General features: G+C 33.3%; 14 non-coding genes across 14 annotated transcripts; all 14 read left to right on the top strand.

Moving 5' to 3' along the window:
* The first annotated feature begins 1,238 nt into the window (after positions 1-1,238).
* Positions 1,239-1,311, top strand: TRNAV-CAC (transfer RNA valine (anticodon CAC)). Its single transcript has one exon. It is a non-coding gene; the product is annotated as a tRNA-Val (tRNA).
* A 431-nt stretch (positions 1,312-1,742) lies between these two features.
* TRNAV-AAC (transfer RNA valine (anticodon AAC)) lies at positions 1,743-1,815 on the top strand. Its single transcript has one exon. It is a non-coding gene; the product is annotated as a tRNA-Val (tRNA).
* Positions 1,816-3,407: 1,592 nt separating this feature from the next.
* TRNAV-CAC (transfer RNA valine (anticodon CAC)) lies at positions 3,408-3,480 on the top strand. The gene has a single exon. It is a non-coding gene; the product is annotated as a tRNA-Val (tRNA).
* Positions 3,481-3,911: 431 nt separating this feature from the next.
* On the top strand, positions 3,912-3,984 carry TRNAV-AAC (transfer RNA valine (anticodon AAC)). The gene has a single exon. It is a non-coding gene; the product is annotated as a tRNA-Val (tRNA).
* A 1,592-nt stretch (positions 3,985-5,576) lies between these two features.
* On the top strand, positions 5,577-5,649 carry TRNAV-CAC (transfer RNA valine (anticodon CAC)). The gene has a single exon. It is a non-coding gene; the product is annotated as a tRNA-Val (tRNA).
* A 431-nt stretch (positions 5,650-6,080) lies between these two features.
* TRNAV-AAC (transfer RNA valine (anticodon AAC)) lies at positions 6,081-6,153 on the top strand. Its single transcript has one exon. It is a non-coding gene; the product is annotated as a tRNA-Val (tRNA).
* Positions 6,154-7,746: 1,593 nt separating this feature from the next.
* Positions 7,747-7,819, top strand: TRNAV-CAC (transfer RNA valine (anticodon CAC)). The gene has a single exon. It is a non-coding gene; the product is annotated as a tRNA-Val (tRNA).
* A 431-nt stretch (positions 7,820-8,250) lies between these two features.
* Positions 8,251-8,323, top strand: TRNAV-AAC (transfer RNA valine (anticodon AAC)). Its single transcript has one exon. It is a non-coding gene; the product is annotated as a tRNA-Val (tRNA).
* A 1,591-nt stretch (positions 8,324-9,914) lies between these two features.
* On the top strand, positions 9,915-9,987 carry TRNAV-CAC (transfer RNA valine (anticodon CAC)). The gene has a single exon. It is a non-coding gene; the product is annotated as a tRNA-Val (tRNA).
* Positions 9,988-10,417: 430 nt separating this feature from the next.
* On the top strand, positions 10,418-10,490 carry TRNAV-AAC (transfer RNA valine (anticodon AAC)). The gene has a single exon. It is a non-coding gene; the product is annotated as a tRNA-Val (tRNA).
* Positions 10,491-12,588: 2,098 nt separating this feature from the next.
* On the top strand, positions 12,589-12,661 carry TRNAV-AAC (transfer RNA valine (anticodon AAC)). Its single transcript has one exon. It is a non-coding gene; the product is annotated as a tRNA-Val (tRNA).
* An 868-nt stretch (positions 12,662-13,529) lies between these two features.
* TRNAV-CAC (transfer RNA valine (anticodon CAC)) lies at positions 13,530-13,602 on the top strand. Its single transcript has one exon. It is a non-coding gene; the product is annotated as a tRNA-Val (tRNA).
* A 428-nt stretch (positions 13,603-14,030) lies between these two features.
* TRNAV-AAC (transfer RNA valine (anticodon AAC)) lies at positions 14,031-14,103 on the top strand. The gene has a single exon. It is a non-coding gene; the product is annotated as a tRNA-Val (tRNA).
* Positions 14,104-14,971: 868 nt separating this feature from the next.
* TRNAV-CAC (transfer RNA valine (anticodon CAC)) lies at positions 14,972-15,044 on the top strand. The gene has a single exon. It is a non-coding gene; the product is annotated as a tRNA-Val (tRNA).
* Positions 15,045-17,610: the final 2,566 nt, after the last annotated feature.

Below are 17,610 nucleotides of genomic sequence, written 5' to 3'. Positions count from 1 at the left end.
TTGGATGGTGTTGCATTCATGAAGTACCTGTAGTGTAGTATTATTCACATTTAGCCAATATGCATAAGGTTCCCCTTCAAAATTGGTCAGAAATACATTAAAAAAAGATTTTTTTATTAAATACAATGATCAGAACTATTAATAAGTGAATGTATCCTCTTGAGATGCAAAGTGGAAAAAATAGCATAGAAATTATTAGAAAATAGAAAAATAAGTTTAGAAAAAAAAAATTCTAAGAAAACGGTTTGCCAATGGTACTTCCCGACTCCATAGTGATGAGATCTTCAAAAGTCAGTTTCTGTATTGTAGTGGTTATCACATTCGCCTAAAACACAAAAGGTCCCCAGTTCGAAACTGGGCAGAAATATTGTGTTATCTTTAGAATTTTAAAACAAGGGATTTTTGGTTGAAATGCCAAATAAAAATACAATCATATAAAAAGTTTATTTCAGAATGCCATAATGTAATTCAAAGATCATTTTTTATTGGATGGCGGGAGATGCTGTTTTCATGTAGTTTCTGCAGTGTAGTGCTTATCATGTTCGCCTCACATGCGAAAGGTCCCCAGTTCGAAACTGGGCAGAAACATATTTTGTTACCTAAACACTTTGAATTCAATAATTTATATTTTGATAACTATCTACTGTTGCATTGCTCAATGAAAAAGCAAGCAAAAATCATATTGCAGAATATCAAAAGTCAATTTCCCTTCTACCATGCATATTGGATGGTGTTGCATTCATGAAGTACCTGTAGTGTAGAGTTATTCACATTTACCCAATATGCATAAGGTTCCCCTTCAAAATTGGTCAGAAATACATTAAAAATAGATTTTTTTTATTAAATACAATGATCAGAACTATTAATAAGTGAATGTGTCCTCTTGAAATGCAAATTGGAAAAAATAGCATAGAAATTATTAGAAAATAGAAAAATAAGTTTAGAAAAAAAAATTCTAAGATAACGGTTTGCCAATGGTACTTCCCGACTCCATAGTGATGAGATCTTCAAAAGTCAGTTTCTGTAATGTAGTGGTTATCACATTCGCCTAAAACACAAAAGGTCCCCAGTTCGAAACTGGGCAGAGATATGCTGTAATCTTTAGAATTTTAAAACAAGGGATTTTTGGTTGAAATGCCAAATAAAAATGCAATCATATAAAAAGTTTATTTCAGAATGCCATAATGTATGTCAAAGATCATTTTTTATTGGATGGCGGGAGATGCGGTTTCCATGTAGTTTCTGTGGTGTAGTGGTGATCACGTTCGCCTCACATGTGAAAGGTCCCCAGTTCGAAACTGGGCAGAAACATATTTTGTTACCTAAACACTTTGAATTCAATAATTTATATTTTGATAACTATCTACTGTTGCATTGCTCAAAGAAAAAGCAAGCAAAAATCATATTGCAGAATATCAAAAGTCAATTTCCCTTCTACCATGCATATTGGATGGTGTTGCATTCATGAAGTACCTGTAGTGTAGAGTTATTCACATTTACCCAATATGCATAAGGTCCCCCTTCAAAATTGGTCAGAAATACATTAAAAAAATATTTTTTTTTAGTAAATACAATGATCAGAATTGATAATAAGTGAATGTGTCCTCTTGAAATGCAAATTGGAAAAATAGCGTCAAAATTATTAGAAAATAGGAAAAAAGTTTATAAAAAATTATATTTCTAAGAAAAGCATGTGTCATTTGTACTTCCAGACTAGATAGTGATAAGATTCATGAGAGCCAGTTTCTGTAGTGTAGTGGTTATCACGTTCGCCTAACATGCGAAAGGTCCCCAGTTCGAAACTGGGCAGAAACAATCTTTCAGCTTTAGAATTTTAAAACAATGAATTTTTGGGTAAAATGCTCAATAAAAATACAATCAGATAAAAAGTTTATTTTAGCATGCCATACTGAATGTCAAAGATAATTTTTTATTGGATGATGGTCGCAAATTTTTCATGTAGTATCTGTAGTGTAGTGATTTCATGTTTGCCTCACACGTGAAAGGTCCCCTGTTCGAAATTGGCAGAAACATATTTTGTTACCTAAACACTTTGAATTCAATAATTTATAATTTGATAACTATATACTGTTGCATTGCTCAATGAAAAAGCAAGCAAAAAATCATATTGCAGAATATCAAAAGTTAATTTCCCTTCTACCATACATATTGGATGGTGTTGCATTCATGAAGTACCTGTAGTGTAGTATTATTCACATTTAGCCAATATGCATAAGGTTCCCCTTCAAAATTGGTCAGAAATACATTAAAAAAAGATTTTTTTATTAAATACAATGATCAGAACTATTAATAAGTGAATGTATCCTCTTGAGATGCAAAGTGGAAAAAATAGCATAGAAATTATTAGAAAATAGAAAAATAAGTTTAGAAAAAAAAAATTCTAAGAAAACGGTTTGCCAATGGTACTTCCCGACTCCATAATGATGAGATCTTCAAAAGTCAGTTTCTGTATTGTAGTGGTTATCACATTCGCCTAAAACACAAAAGGTCCCCAGTTCGAAACTGGGCAGAAATATGCTGTTATCTTTAGAATTTTAAAACAAGGGATTTTTGGTTGAAATGCCAAATAAAAATACAATCATATAAAAAGTTTATTTCAGAATGCCATAATGTAATTCAAAGATCATTTTTTATTGGATGGCGGGAGATGCTGTTTTCATGTAGTTTCTGCAGTGTAGTGCTTATCATGTTCGCCTCACATGCGAAAGGTCCCCAGTTCGAAACTGGGCAGAAACATATTTTGTTACCTAAACACTTTGAATTCAATAATTTATATTTTGATAACTATCTACTGTTGCATTGCTCAATGAAAAAGCAAGCAAAAATCATATTGCAGAATATCAAAAGTCAATTTCCCTTCTACCATGCATATTGGATGGTGTTGCATTCATGAAGTACCTGTAGTGTAGAGTTATTCACATTTACCCAATATGCATAAGGTTCCCCTTCAAAATTGGTCAGAAATACATTAAAAATAGATTTTTTTTATTAAATACAATGATCAGAACTATTAATAAGTGAATGTGTCCTCTTGAAATGCAAATTGGAAAAAATAGCATAGAAATTATTAGAAAATAGAAAAATAAGTTTAGAAAAAAAAATTCTAAGATAACGGTTTGCCAATGGTACTTCCCGACTCCATAGTGATGAGATCTTCAAAAGTCAGTTTCTGTATTGTAGTGGTTATCACATTTGCCTAAAACACAAAAGGTCCCCAGTTCGAAACTGGGCAGAAATATGCTGTTATCTTTAGAATTTTAAAACAAGGGATTTTTGGTTGAAATGCCAAATAAAAATGCAATCATATAAAAAGTTTATTTCAGAATGCCATAATGTATGTCAAAGATCATTTTTTATTGGATGGCGGGAGATGCGGTTTCCATGTAGTTTCTGTGGTGTAGTGGTTATCATGTTCGCCTCACACGTGAAAGGTCCCCAGATCGAAACTGGGCAGAAACATATTTTGTTACCTAAACACTTTGAATTCAATAATTTATATTTTGATAACTATCTACTGTTGCATTGCTCAAAGAAAAAGCAAGCAAAAATCATATTGCAGAATATCAAAAGTCAATTTCCCTTCTACCATGCATATTGGATGGTGTTGCATTCATGAAGTACCTGTAGTGTAGAGTTATTCACATTTACCCAATATGCATAAGGTCCCCCTTCAAAATTGGTCAGAAATACATTAAAAAAATATTTTTTTTTAGTAAATACAATGATCAGAATTGATAATAAGTGAATGTGTCCTCTTGAAATGCAAATTGGAAAAATAGCGTAAAAATTATTAGAAAATAGGAAAAAAGTTTATAAAAAATTATATTTCTAAGAAAAGCATGTGTCATTTGTACTTCCAGACTAGATAGTGAAAAGATTCACGAGAGCCAGTTTCTGTACTGTAGTGGTTATCACGTTCGCCTAACATGCAAAAGGTCCCCAGTTCGAAACTGGGCAGAAACAATCTTTTAGCTTTAGAATTTTAAAACAATGAATTTTTGGGTAAAATGCTCAATAAAAATACAATGAGATGAAAAGTTTATTTTAGCATGCCATACTGAATGTCAAAGATAATTTTTTATTGGATGATGGTCGCAAATTTTTCATGTAGTATCTGTAGTGTAGTGATTTCATGTTTGCCTCACACGTGAAAGGTCCCCTGTTCGAAATTGGCAGAAACATATTTTGTTACCTAAACACTTTGAATTCAATAATTTATATTTTGATAACTATATACTGTTGCATTGCTCAATGAAAAAGCAAGCAAAAAATCATATTGCAGAATATCAAAAGTTAATTTCCCTTCTACCATACATATTGGATGGTGTTGCATTCATGAAGTACCTGTAGTGTAGTATTATTCACATTTAGCCAATATGCATAAGGTTCCCCTTCAAAATTGGTCAGAAATACATTAAAAATAGATTTTTTTATTAAATACAATGATCAGAACTATTAATAAGTGAATGTATCCTCTTGAGATGCAAAGTGGAAAAAATAGCATAGAAATTATTAGAAAATAGAAAAATAAGTTTAGAAAAAATAAATTCTAAGAAAACGGTTTGCCAATGGTACTTCCCGACTCCATAGTGATGAGATCTTCAAAAGTCAGTTTCTGTATTGTAGTGGTTATCACATTCGCCTAAAACACAAAAGGTCCCCAGTTCGAAACTGGGCAGAAATATGCTGTTATCTTTAGAATTTTAAAACAAGGGATTTTTGGTTTAAATGCCAAATAAAAATACAATCATATAAAAAGTTTATTTCAGAATGCCATAATGTAATTCAAAGATCATTTTTTATTGGATGGCGGGAGATGCTGTTTTCATGTAGTTTCTGCAGTGTAGTGCTTATCATGTTCGCCTCACATGCGAAAGGTCCCCAGTTCGAAACTGGGCAGAAACATATTTTGTTACCTAAACACTTTGAATTCAATAATTTATATTTTGATAACTATCTACTGTTGCATTGCTCAATGAAAAAGCAAGCAAAAATCATATTGCAGAATATCAAAAGTCAATTTCCCTTCTACCATGCATATTGGATGGTGTTGCATTCATGAAGTACCTGTAGTGTAGAGTTATTCACATTTACCCAATATGCATAAGGTTCCCCTTCAAAATTGGTCAGAAATACATTAAAAATAGATTTTTTTTATTAAATACAATGATCAGAACTATTAATAAGTGAATGTGTCCTCTTGAAATGCAAATTGGAAAAAATAGCATAGAAATTATTAGAAAATAGAAAAATAAGTTTAGAAAAAAAAATTCTAAGATAACGGTTTGCCAATGGTACTTCCCGACTCCATAGTGATGAGATCTTCAAAAGTCAGTTTCTGTATTGTAGTGGTTATCACATTCGCCTAAAACACAAAAGGTCCCCAGTTCGAAACTGGGCAGAAATATGCTGTTATCTTTAGAATTTTAAAACAAGGGATTTTTGGTTGAAATGCCAAATAAAAATGCAATCATATAAAAAGTTTATTTCAGAATGCCATAATGTATGTCAAAGATCATTTTTTATTGGATGGCGGGAGATGCGGTTTCCATGTAGTTTCTGTGGTGTAGTGGTTATCATGTTCGCCTCACACGTGAAAGGTCCCCAGTTCGAAACTGGGCAGAAACATATTTTGTTACCTAAACACTTTGAATTCAATAATTTATATTTTGATAACTATCTACTGTTGCATTGCTCAAAGAAAAAGCAAGCAAAAATCATATTGCAGAATATCAAAAGTCAATTTCCCTTCTACCATGCATATTGGATGGTGTTGCATTCATGAAGTACCTGTAGTGTAGAGTTATTCACATTTACCCAATATGCATAAGGTCCCCCTTCAAAATTGGTCAGAAATACATTAAAAAAATATTTTTTTTTAGTAAATACAATGATCAGAATTGATAATAAGTGAATGTGTCCTCTTGAAATGCAAATTGGAAAAATAGCGTCAAAATTATTAGAAAATAGGAAAAAAGTTTATAAAAAATTATATTTCTAAGAAAAGCATGTGTCATTTGTACTTCCAGACTAGATAGTGAAAAGATTCACGAGAGCCAGTTTCTGTACTGTAGTGGTTATCACGTTCGCCTAACATGCGAAAAGTCCCCAGTTCGAAACTGGGCAGAAACAATCTTTTAGCTTTAGAATTTTAAAACAATGAATTATTGGGTAAAATGCTCAATAAAAATACAATCAGATGAAAAGTTTATTTTAGCATGCCATACTGAATGTCAAAGATAATTTTTTATTGGATGATGGTCGCAAATTTTTCATGTAGTATCTGTAGTGTAGTGATTTCATGTTTGCCTCACACGTGAAAGGTCCCCTGTTCGAAATTGGCAGAAACATATTTTGTTACCTAAACACTTTGAATTCAATAATTTATATTTTGATAACTATATACTGTTGCATTGCTCAATGAAAAAGCAAGCAAAAAATCATATTGCAGAATATCAAAAGTTAATTTCCCTTCTACCATACATATTGGATGATGTTGCATTCATGAAGTACCTATAGTGTAGTATTATTCACATTTAGCCAATATGCATAAGGTTCCCCTTCAAAATTGGTCAGAAATACATTAAAAATAGATTTTTTTATTAAATACAATGATCAGAACTATTAATAAGTGAATGTATCCTCTTGAGATGCAAAGTGGAAAAAATAGCATAGAAATTATTAGAAAATAGAAAAATAAGTTTAGAAAAAAAAAATTCTAAGAAAACGGTTTGCCAATGGTACTTCCCGACTCCATAGTGATGAGATCTTCAAAAGTCAGTTTCTGTATTGTAGTGGTTATCACATTCGCATAAAACACAAAAGGTCCCCAGTTCGAAACTGGGCAGAAATATGCTGTTATCTTTAGAATTTTAAAACAAGGGATTTTTGGTTGAAATGCCAAATAAAAATACAATCATATAAAAAGTTTATTTCAGAATGCCATAATGTAATTCAAAGATCATTTTTTATTGGATGGCGGGAGATGCTGTTTTCATGTAGTTTCTGCAGTGTAGTGCTTATCATGTTCGCCTCACATGCGAAAGGTCCCCAGTTCGAAACTGGGCAGAAACATATTTTGTTACCTAAACACTTTGAATTCAATAATTTATATTTTGATAACTATCTACTGTTGCATTGCTCAATGAAAAAGCAAGCAAAAATCATATTGCAGAATATCAAAAGTCAATTTCCCTTCTACCATGCATATTGGATGGTGTTGCATTCATGAAGTACCTGTAGTGTAGAGTTATTCACATTTACCCAATATGCATAAGGTTCCCCTTCAAAATTGGTCAGAAATACATTAAAAATAGATTTTTTTTTATTAAATACAATGATCAGAACTATTAATAAGTGAATGTGTCCTCTTGAAATGCAAATTGGAAAAAATAGCATAGAAATTATTAGAAAATAGAAAAATAAGTTTAGAAAAAAAAATTCTAAGATAACGGTTTGCCAATGGTACTTCCCGACTCCATAGTGATGAGATCTTCAAAAGTCAGTTTCTGTATTGTAGTGGTTATCACATTCGCCTAAAACACAAAAGGTCCCCAGTTCGAAACTGGGCAGAAATATGCTGTTATCTTTAGAATTTTAAAACAAGGGATTTTTGGTTGAAATGCCAAATAAAAATGCAATCATATAAAAAGTTTATTTCAGAATGCCATAATGTATGTCAAAGATCATTTTTTATTGGATGGCGGGAGATGCGGTTTCCATGTAGTTTCTGTGGTGTAGTGGTTATCATGTTCGCCTCACACGTGAAAGGTACCCAGTTCGAAACTGGGCAGAAACATATTTTGTTACCTAAACACTTTGAATTCAATAATTTATATTTTGATAACTATCTACTGTTGCATTGCTCAAAGAAAAAGCAAGCAAAAATCATATTGCAGAATATCAAAAGTCAATTTCCCTTCTACCATGCATATTGGATGGTGTTGCATTCATGAAGTACCTGTAGTGTAGAGTTATTCACATTTACCCAATATGCATAAGGTCCCCCTTCAAAATTGGTCAGAAATACATTAAAAAAATATTTTTTTTTAGTAAATACAATGATCAGAATTGATAATAAGTGAATGTGTCCTCTTGAAATGCAAATTGGAAAAATAGCGTCAAAATTATTAGAAAATAGGAAAAAAGTTTATAAAAAATTATATTTCTAAGAAAAGCATGTGTCATTTGTACTTCCAGACTAGATAGTGAAAAGATTCACGAGAGCCAGTTTCTGTACTGTAGTGGTTATCACGTTCGCCTAACATGCGAAAAGTCCCCAGTTCGAAACTGGGCAGAAACAATCTTTTAGCTTTAGAATTTTAAAACAATGAATTATTGGGTAAAATGCTCAATAAAAATACAATCAGATGAAAAGTTTATTTTAGCATGCCATACTGAATGTCAAAGATAATTTTTTATTGGATGATGGTCGCAAATTTTTCATGTAGCATCTGTAGTGTAGTGATTTCATGTTTGCCTCACACGTGAAAGGTCCCCTGTTCGAAATTGGCAGAAACATATTTTGTTACCTAAACACTTTGAATTCAATAATTTATATTTTGATAACTATATACTGTTGCATTGCTCAATGAAAAAGCAAGCAAAAAATCATATTGCAGAATATCAAAAGTTAATTTCCCTTCTACCATACATATTGGATGGTGTTGCATTCATGAAGTACCTGTAGTGTAGTATTATTCACATTTAGCCAATATGCATAAGGTTCCCCTTCAAAATTGGTCAGAAATACATTAAAAAAAGATTTTTTTATTAAATACAATGATCAGAACTATTAATAAGTGAATGTATCCTCTTGAGATGCAAAGTGGAAAAAATAGCATAGAAATTATTAGAAAATAGAAAAATAAGTTTAGAAAAAAAAAATTCTAAGAAAACGGTTTGCCAATGGTACTTCCCGACTCCATAATGATGAGATCTTCAAAAGTCAGTTTCTGTATTGTAGTGGTTATCACATTCGCCTAAAACACAAAAGGTCCCCAGTTCGAAACTGGGCAGAAATATGCTGTTATCTTTAGAATTTTAAAACAAGGGATTTTTGGTTGAAATGCCAAATAAAAATACAATCATATAAAAAGTTTATTTCAGAATGCCATAATGTAATTCAAAGATCATTTTTTATTGGATGGCGGGAGATGCTGTTTTCATGTAGTTTCTGCAGTGTAGTGCTTATCATGTTCGCCTCACATGCGAAAGGTCCCCAGTTCGAAACTGGGCAGAAACATATTTTGTTACCTAAACACTTTGAATTCAATAATTTATATTTTGATAACTATCTACTGTTGCATTGCTCAATGAAAAAGCAAGCAAAAATCATATTGCAGAATATCAAAAGTCAATTTCCCTTCTACCATGCATATTGGATGGTGTTGCATTCATGAAGTACCTGTAGTGTAGAGTTATTCACATTTACCCAATATGCATAAGGTTCCCCTTCAAAATTGGTCAGAAATACATTAAAAATAGATTTTTTTTATTAAATACAATGATCAGAACTATTAATAAGTGAATGTGTCCTCTTGAAATGCAAATTGGAAAAAATAGCATAGAAATTATTAGAAAATAGAAAAATAAGTTTAGAAAAAAAAATTCTAAGATAACGGTTTGCCAATGGTACTTCCCGACTCCATAGTGATGAGATCTTCAAAAGTCAGTTTCTGTATTGTAGTGGTTATCACATTCGCCTAAAACACAAAAGGTCCCCAGTTCGAAACTGGGCAGAAATATGCTGTTATCTTTAGAATTTTAAAACAAGGGATTTTTGGTTGAAATGCCAATTAAAATGCAATCATATAAAAAGTTTATTTCAGAATGCCATAATGTATGTCAAAGATCATTTTTTATTGGATGGCGGGAGATGCGGTTTCCATGTAGTTTCTGTGGTGTAGTGGTTATCATGTTCGCCTCACACGTGAAAGGTCCCCAGTTCAAAACTGGGCAGAAACATATTTTGTTACCTAAACACTTTGAATTCAATAATTTATATTTTGATAACTATCTACTGTTGCATTGCTCAAAGAAAAAGCAAGCAAAAATCATATTGCAGAATATCAAAAGTCAATTTCCCTTCTACCATGCATATTGGATGGTGTTGCATTCATGAAGTACCTGTAGTGTAGAGTTATTCACATTTACCCAATATGCATAAGGTCCCCCTTCAAAATTGGTCAGAAATACATTAAAAAAATATTTTTTTTAGTAAATACAATGATCAGAATTGATAATAAGTGAATGTGTCCTCTTGAAATGCTAATTGGAAAAATAGCGTCAAAATTATTAGAAAATAGGAAAAAAGTTTATAAAAAATTATATTTCTAAGAAAAGCATGTGTCATTTGTACTTCCAGACTAGATAGTGATAAGATTCACGAGAGCCAGTTTCTGTAGTGTAGTGGTTATCACGTTCGCCTAACATGCGAAAGGTCCCCAGTTCGAAACTGGGCAGAAACAATCTTTTAGCTTTAGAATTTTAAAACAATGAATTTTTGGGTAAAATGCTCAATAAAAATACAATCAGATAAAAAGTTTATTTTAGCATGCCATACTGAATGTCAAAGATAATTTTTTATTGGATGATGGTCGCAAATTTTTCATGTAGTATCTGTAGTGTAGTGATTTCATGTTTGCCTCACACGTGAAAGGTCCCCTGTTCGAAATTGGCAGAAACATATTTTGTTACCTAAACACTTTGAATTCAATAATTTATATTTTGATAACTATATACTGTTGCATTGCTCAATGAAAAAGCAAGCAAAAAATCATATTGCAGAATATCAAAAGTTAATTTCCCTTCTACCATACATATTGGATGGTGTTGCATTCATGAAGTACCTGTAGTGTAGTATTATTCACATTTAGCCAATATGCATAAGGTTCCCCTTCAAAATTGGTCAGAAATACATTAAAAATAGATTTTTTTATTAAATACAATGATCAGAACTATTAATAAGTGAATGTATCCTCTTGAGATGCAAAGTGGAAAAAATAGCATAGAAATTATTAGAAAATAGAAAAATAAGTTTAGAAAAAAAAAAATTCTAAGAAAACGGTTTGCCAATGGTACTTCCCGACTCCATAGTGATGAGATCTTCAAAAGTCAGTTTCTGTATTGTAGTGGTTATCACATTCGCCTAAAACACAAAAGGTCCCCAGTTCGAAACTGGGCAGAAATATGCTGTTATCTTTAGAATTTTAAAACAAGGGATTTTTGGTTGAAATGCCAAATAAAAATACAATCATATAAAAAGTTTATTTCAGAATGCCATAATGTAATTCAAAGATCATTTTTTATTGGATAGCGGGAGATGCTGTTTTCATGTAGTTTCTGCAGTGTAGTGCTTATCATGTTCGCCTCACATGCGAAAGGTCCCCAGTTTGAAACTGGGCAGAAACATATTTTGTTACCTAAACACTTTGAATTCAATAATTTATATTTTGATAACTATCTACTGTTGCATTGCTCAATGAAAAAGCAAGCAAAAATCATATTGCAGAATATCAAAAGTCAATTTCCCTTCTACCATGCATATTGGATGGTGTTGCATTCATGAAGTACCTGTAGTGTAGAGTTATTCACATTTACCCAATATGCATAAGGTTCCCCTTCAAAATTGGTCAGAAATACATTAAAAATAGATTTTTTTTATTAAATACAATGATCAGAACTATTAATAAGTGAATGTGTCCTCTTGAAATGCAAATTGGAAAAAATAGCATAGAAATTATTAGAAAATAGAAAAATAAGTTTAGAAAAAAAAATTCTAAGATAACGGTTTGCCAATGGTACTTCCCGACTCCATAGTGATGAGATCTTCAAAAGTCAGTTTCTGTATTGTAGTGGTTATCACATTCGCCTAAAACACAAAAGGTCCCCAGTTCGAAACTGGGCAGAAATATGCTGTTATCTTTAGAATTTTAAAACAAGGGATTTTTGGTTGAAATGCCAAATAAAAATGCAATCATATAAAAAGTTTATTTCAGAATGCCATAATGTATGTCAAAGATCATTTTTTATTGGATGGCGGGAGATGCTGTTTCCATGTAGTTTCTGTAGTGTAGTTAATTATCACGTTCGCCTCACACGCGAAAGGTCCCCAGTTCGAAATTTGGCAGAAACATATTTTGTTACCTAAACACTTTGAATTCAATAATTTATATTTTGATAACTATCTACTGTTGCATTGCTCAATGAAAAAGCAAGCAAAAATCATATTGCAGAATATCAAAAGTCAATTTCCCTTCTACCATGCATATTGGAAGGTGTTGCATTCATGAAGTACCTGTAGTGTAGAGTTATTCACATTTACCCAATATGCATAAGGTCCCCCTTCAAAATTGATCAGAAATACATTAAAAAAATATTTTATTTTAGTAAATACAATGATCAGAATTGATAATAAGTGAATGTGTCCTCTTGAAATGCAAAGTGGAAAAATAGCGTCAAAATTATTAGAAAATCGGAAAAAAGTTTAGAAAAAATTATATTTCTAAGAAAAGCATGTGTCATTTGTACTTCCAGACTAGATAGTGATGGGATTCACAAGAGTCAGTTTCTGTAGTGTAGTGGTTATCACGTTTGCCCAACATGCGAAAGGTCCCCAGTTCGAAACTGGGCAGAAACTATCTTTTAGCTTTAGAATTTTAAAACAATGATTTTTTGGGTAAAATGCTCAATAAAAATACAATCAGATAAAAAGTTTATTTTAGCATGCCATACTGAATGTCAAAGATCATTTTTTATTGGATGATGGTCGCAAATTTTTCATGTAGTATCTGTAGTGTAGTGATTTCATGTTTGCCTCACACGTGAAAGGTCCCCAGTTCGAAATTGGCAGAAACATATTTTGTTACCTAAACACTTTGAATTCAATAATTTATATTTTGATAACTGTTTACTGTTGCATTGCTTAATGAAAAAGCAAGCAAAAAATCATATTGCAGAATATCAAAAGTCAATTTCCCTTCTACCATGCATATTGGATGGTGTTGCATTCATGAAGTACCTGTAGTGTAGTATTATTCACATTTAGCCAATATGCATAAGGTTCCCCTTCAAAATTGGTCAGAAATACATTAAAAATAGATTTTTTTATTAAATACAATGAACAGTACTATTAATAAGTGAATGTGTCCTCTTGAAATGCAAAGTGGAAAAAATAGCATAGAAATTATTAGAAAATAGAAAAATAGGTTTAGAAAAGTTTTTTCTAAGAAAACGGTTTGCCAATGGTACTTCCCGACTCCATAGTGATGAGATATTCAAAAGTCAGTTTCTGTATTGTAGTGGTTATCACATTCGCCTAAAACACAAAAGTTCCCCAGTTCGAAACTGGGCAGAAATATGCTGTTATCTTTAGAATTTTAAAACAAGGGATTTTTGGTTGAAATGCCAAATAAAAATGCAATCATATAAAAAGTTTATTTCAGAATGCCATAATGTATGTCAAAGATCATTTTTTATTGGATGGCGGGAGATGCTGTTTCCATGTAGTTTCTGTAGTGTAGTGGTTATCACGTTCGCCTCACGCGCGAAAGGTCCCCAGTTCGAAACTGGGCAGAAACATATTTTGTTACCTAAACACTTTGAATTCAATAATTTATATTTTGATAACTATCTACTGTTGCATTGCTCAATGAAAAAGCAAGCAAAAATCATATTGCAGAATATCAAAAGTCAATTTCCCTTTTACCATGCATATTGGATGGTGTTGCATTCATGAAGTACCTGTAATGTAGAGTTATTCACATTTACCCAATATGCATAAGGTCCCCCTTCAAAATTGGTCAGAAATACATAAAAAAAGATTTTTTAGTAAATACAATGATCAGAATTGATAATAAGTGAATGTGTCCTCTTGAAAAGCAAAGTGGAAAAAAAGCGTCAAAAATATTAGAAAATAGGAAAAAAAGTTTATAAAAAATTATATTTCTAAGAAAAGCATGTGTCATTTGTACTTCCAGACTAGATAGTGATAAGATTCACGAGAGTCAGTTTCTGTAGTGTAGTGGTTATCACGTTCGCCTAACATGCGAAAGGTCCCCAGTTCGAAACTGGGCAGAAACAATCTTTTAGCTTTAGAATTTTAAAACAATGAATTTTTGGGTAAAATGCTCAATAAAAATACAATCAGATAAAAAGTTTATTTTAGCATGCCATACTGAATGTCAAAGATCATTTTTTAATGGATGATGGTCGCAAATTTTTCATGTAGTATCTGTAGTGTAGTGATTTTATGTTTGCCTCACACGTGAAAGGTCCCCAGTTCGAAACTGGGCAGAAACATATTTTGTTACCTAAACACTTTGAATTCAATAATTTATATTTTGATAACTATACACTGTTGCATTGCTCAATGAAAAAGCAAGCAAAAAATCATATTGCAGAATATCAAAAGTTAATTTCCCTTCTACCGTGCATATTGGATGGTGTTGCATTCATGAAGTACCTGTAGTGTAGTATTATTCACATTTAGCCAATATGCATAAGGTTCCCCTTCAAAATTGGTCAGAAATACATTAAAAATAGATTTTTTTATTAAATACAATGATCAGAACTATTAATAAGTGAATGTGTCCTCTTGAAATGCAAAGTGGAAAAAATAGCATAGAAATTATTAGAAAATAGAAAAATAAGTTTAGAAAAAAAAATTCTAAGAAAACGGTTTGCCAATGGTACTTCCCGACTCCATAGTGATGAGATCTTCAAAAGTCAGTTTCTGTATTGTAGTGGTTATCACATTCGCCTAAAACACAAAAGGTCCCCAGTTCAAAACTGGGCAGAAATATGCTGTTATCTTTAGAATTTAAAAAAAAGGAATTTTTGGTTGAAATGCCAAATAAAATGCAATCATATAAAAAGTTTATTTCAGAATGCCATAATGTATGTCAAAGATCATTTTTTATTGGATGGCGGGAGAGGCTGTTTCTATGTAATTTCTGCAGTGTAGTGGTTATCACGTTCGCCTCACAAGCGAAAGGTCCCCAGTTCGAAACTGGGAAGAAATATATTTTGTTACCTAAACACTTTGAATTCAATAATTTATATTTTGATAACTATCTACTGTTGCATTGCTCAATGAAAAAGAAAGCAAAAATCATATTGCAGAATATCAAAAGTCAATTTCCCTTCTACCATGCATATTGGATGGTGTTGCATTCATGAAGTACCTGTAGTGTAGAGTTATTCACATTTACCCAATATGCATAAGGTCCCCCTTCAAAATTGATCAGAAATACATTAAAAAAAGTTGTTTTTTTAGTAAATACAATGATCAGAATTGATAATAAGTGAATGTGTCCTCTTGAAATGCAAAGTGGAAAAATAGCGTCAAACTTATTAGAAAATAGGAAAAAAAGTTTAGAAAAAATTCTATTTCTAAGAAAAAAAAAGGGTCATTTGTACTTCCAGACTAGATAGTGATGGGATTCACAAGAGTCAGTTTCTGTAGTGTAGTGGTTATCACGTTTGCCAAACATGCGAAAGGTCCCCAGTTCGAAACTGTGCAGAAACAATCTTTTAGCTTTAGAATTTTAAAACAATGATTTTTTGGGTAAAATGCTCAATAAAAATACAATCAGATAAAAAGTTTATTTTAGCATGCCATACTGAATGTCAAAGATCATTTTTTATTGGATGATGGTCGCAAATTTTTCATGTAGTATCTGTAGTGTAGTGATTTCATGTTTGCCTCACACGTGAAAGGTCCCCAGTTCGAAATTGGCAGAAACATATTTTGTTACCTAAACACTTTGAATTCAATAATTTATATTTTGATAACTATTTACTAGAGATGTGCACTTGAAATTTTTCGGGTTTTGTGTTTTGGTTTTGGGTTCGGTTCCGCGGCCGTGTTTTGGGTTCGACCGCGTTTTGTCAAAACCTCACCGAATTTTTTTTGTCAGATTCGGGTGTGTTTTGGATTCGGGTGTTTTTTTCAAAAAACACTAAAAAACAGCTTAAATCATAGAATTTGGGGGTCATTTTGATCCCAAAGTATTATTAACCTCAAAAACCATAATTTCCACTCATTTTCAGTCTATTCTGAATACCTCACACCTCACAATATTATTTTTAGTCCTAAAATTTGCACCGAGGTCGCTGGATGACTAAGCTAAGCGACCCTAGTGGCCGACACAAACACCTGGCCCATCTAGGAGTGGCACTGCAGTGTCACGCAGGATGGCCCTTCCAAAAAACACTCCCCAAACAGCACATGACGCAAAGAAGAAAAAAAGAGGCACAATAAGGTAGCTGTGTGAGTAAGATAAGCGACCCTAGTGGCCGACACAAACACCTGGCCCATCTAGGAGTGGCACTGCAGTGTCACGCAGGATGGCCCTTCCAAAAAACACTCCCCAAACAGCACATGACGTAAAGAAGAAAAAAAGAGGCGCAATGAGGTAGCTGTGTGAGTAAGATAAGCGACCCTAGTGGCCGACACAAACACCTGGCCCATCTAGGAGTGGCACTGCAGTGGCACGCAGGATGGCCCTTCCAAAAAACACTCCCCAAACAGCACATGACGCAAAGAAAAAAAGAGGCGCAATGAGGTAGCTGTGTGAGTAAGATAAGCGACCCTAGTGGCCGACACAAACACCTGGCCCATCTAGGAGTGGCACTGCAGTGTCACGCAGGATGGCTCTTCCAAAAAACACTCCCCAAACAGCACATGACGCAAAGAAGAAAAAAAGAGGCGCAATGAGGTAGCTGTGTGAGTAAGATAAGCGACCCTAGTGGCCGACACAAACACCTGGCCCATCTAGGAGTGGCACTGCAGTGGCACGCAGGATGGCCCTTCCAAAAAACACTCCCCAAACAGCACATGACGCAAATAAAAATGAAAGAAAAAAGAGGTGCAAGATGGAATTGTCCTTGGGCCCTCCCACCCACCCTTATGTTGTATAAACAGGACATGCACACTTTAACCAACCCATCATTTCAGTGACAGGGTCTGCCACACGACTGTGACTGAAATGACGGGTTGGTTTGGACCCCCACCGAAAAAGAAGCAATTAATCTCTCCTTGCACAAACTGGCTCTACAGAGGCAAGATGTCCACCTCATCATCATCCTCCGATATATCACCGTGTACATCCCGCTCCTCACAGATTATCAATTCGTCCCCACTGGAATCCTCCATCTCAGCTCCCTGTGTACTACTTTGTGGAGGCAATTGCTGCTGGTCAATGTCTCCACGGAGGAATTGATTATAATTCATTTTAATGAACATCATCTTCTCCACATTTTCTGGAAGTAACCTCGTACGCCGATTGCTGACAAGGTGAGCGGCGGCACTAAACACTCTTTCGGAGTACACACTTGTGGGAGGGCAACTTAGGTAGAATAAAGCCAGTTTGTGCAAGGGCCTTCAAATTGCCTCTTTTTCCTGCCAGTATAAGTACGGACTGTCTGACGTGCCTACTTGGATGCGGTCACTCATATAATCCTCCACCATTCTTTCAATGGGGAGAGAATCATATGCAGTGACAGTAGACGACATGTCCGTAATCGTTGTCAGGTCCTTCAGTCCGGACCAGATGTCAGCATCAGCAGTCGTTCCAGACTGCCCTG

This window comes from Pseudophryne corroboree, chromosome 4, assembly GCF_028390025.1.
Source record: "Pseudophryne corroboree isolate aPseCor3 chromosome 4, aPseCor3.hap2, whole genome shotgun sequence".
Lineage (NCBI taxonomy): Eukaryota > Metazoa > Chordata > Amphibia > Anura > Myobatrachidae > Pseudophryne > Pseudophryne corroboree.
The sequence above is the reverse complement of the archived record's forward strand: the minus strand, read 5'-3'. Positions and strand labels throughout refer to the sequence as shown.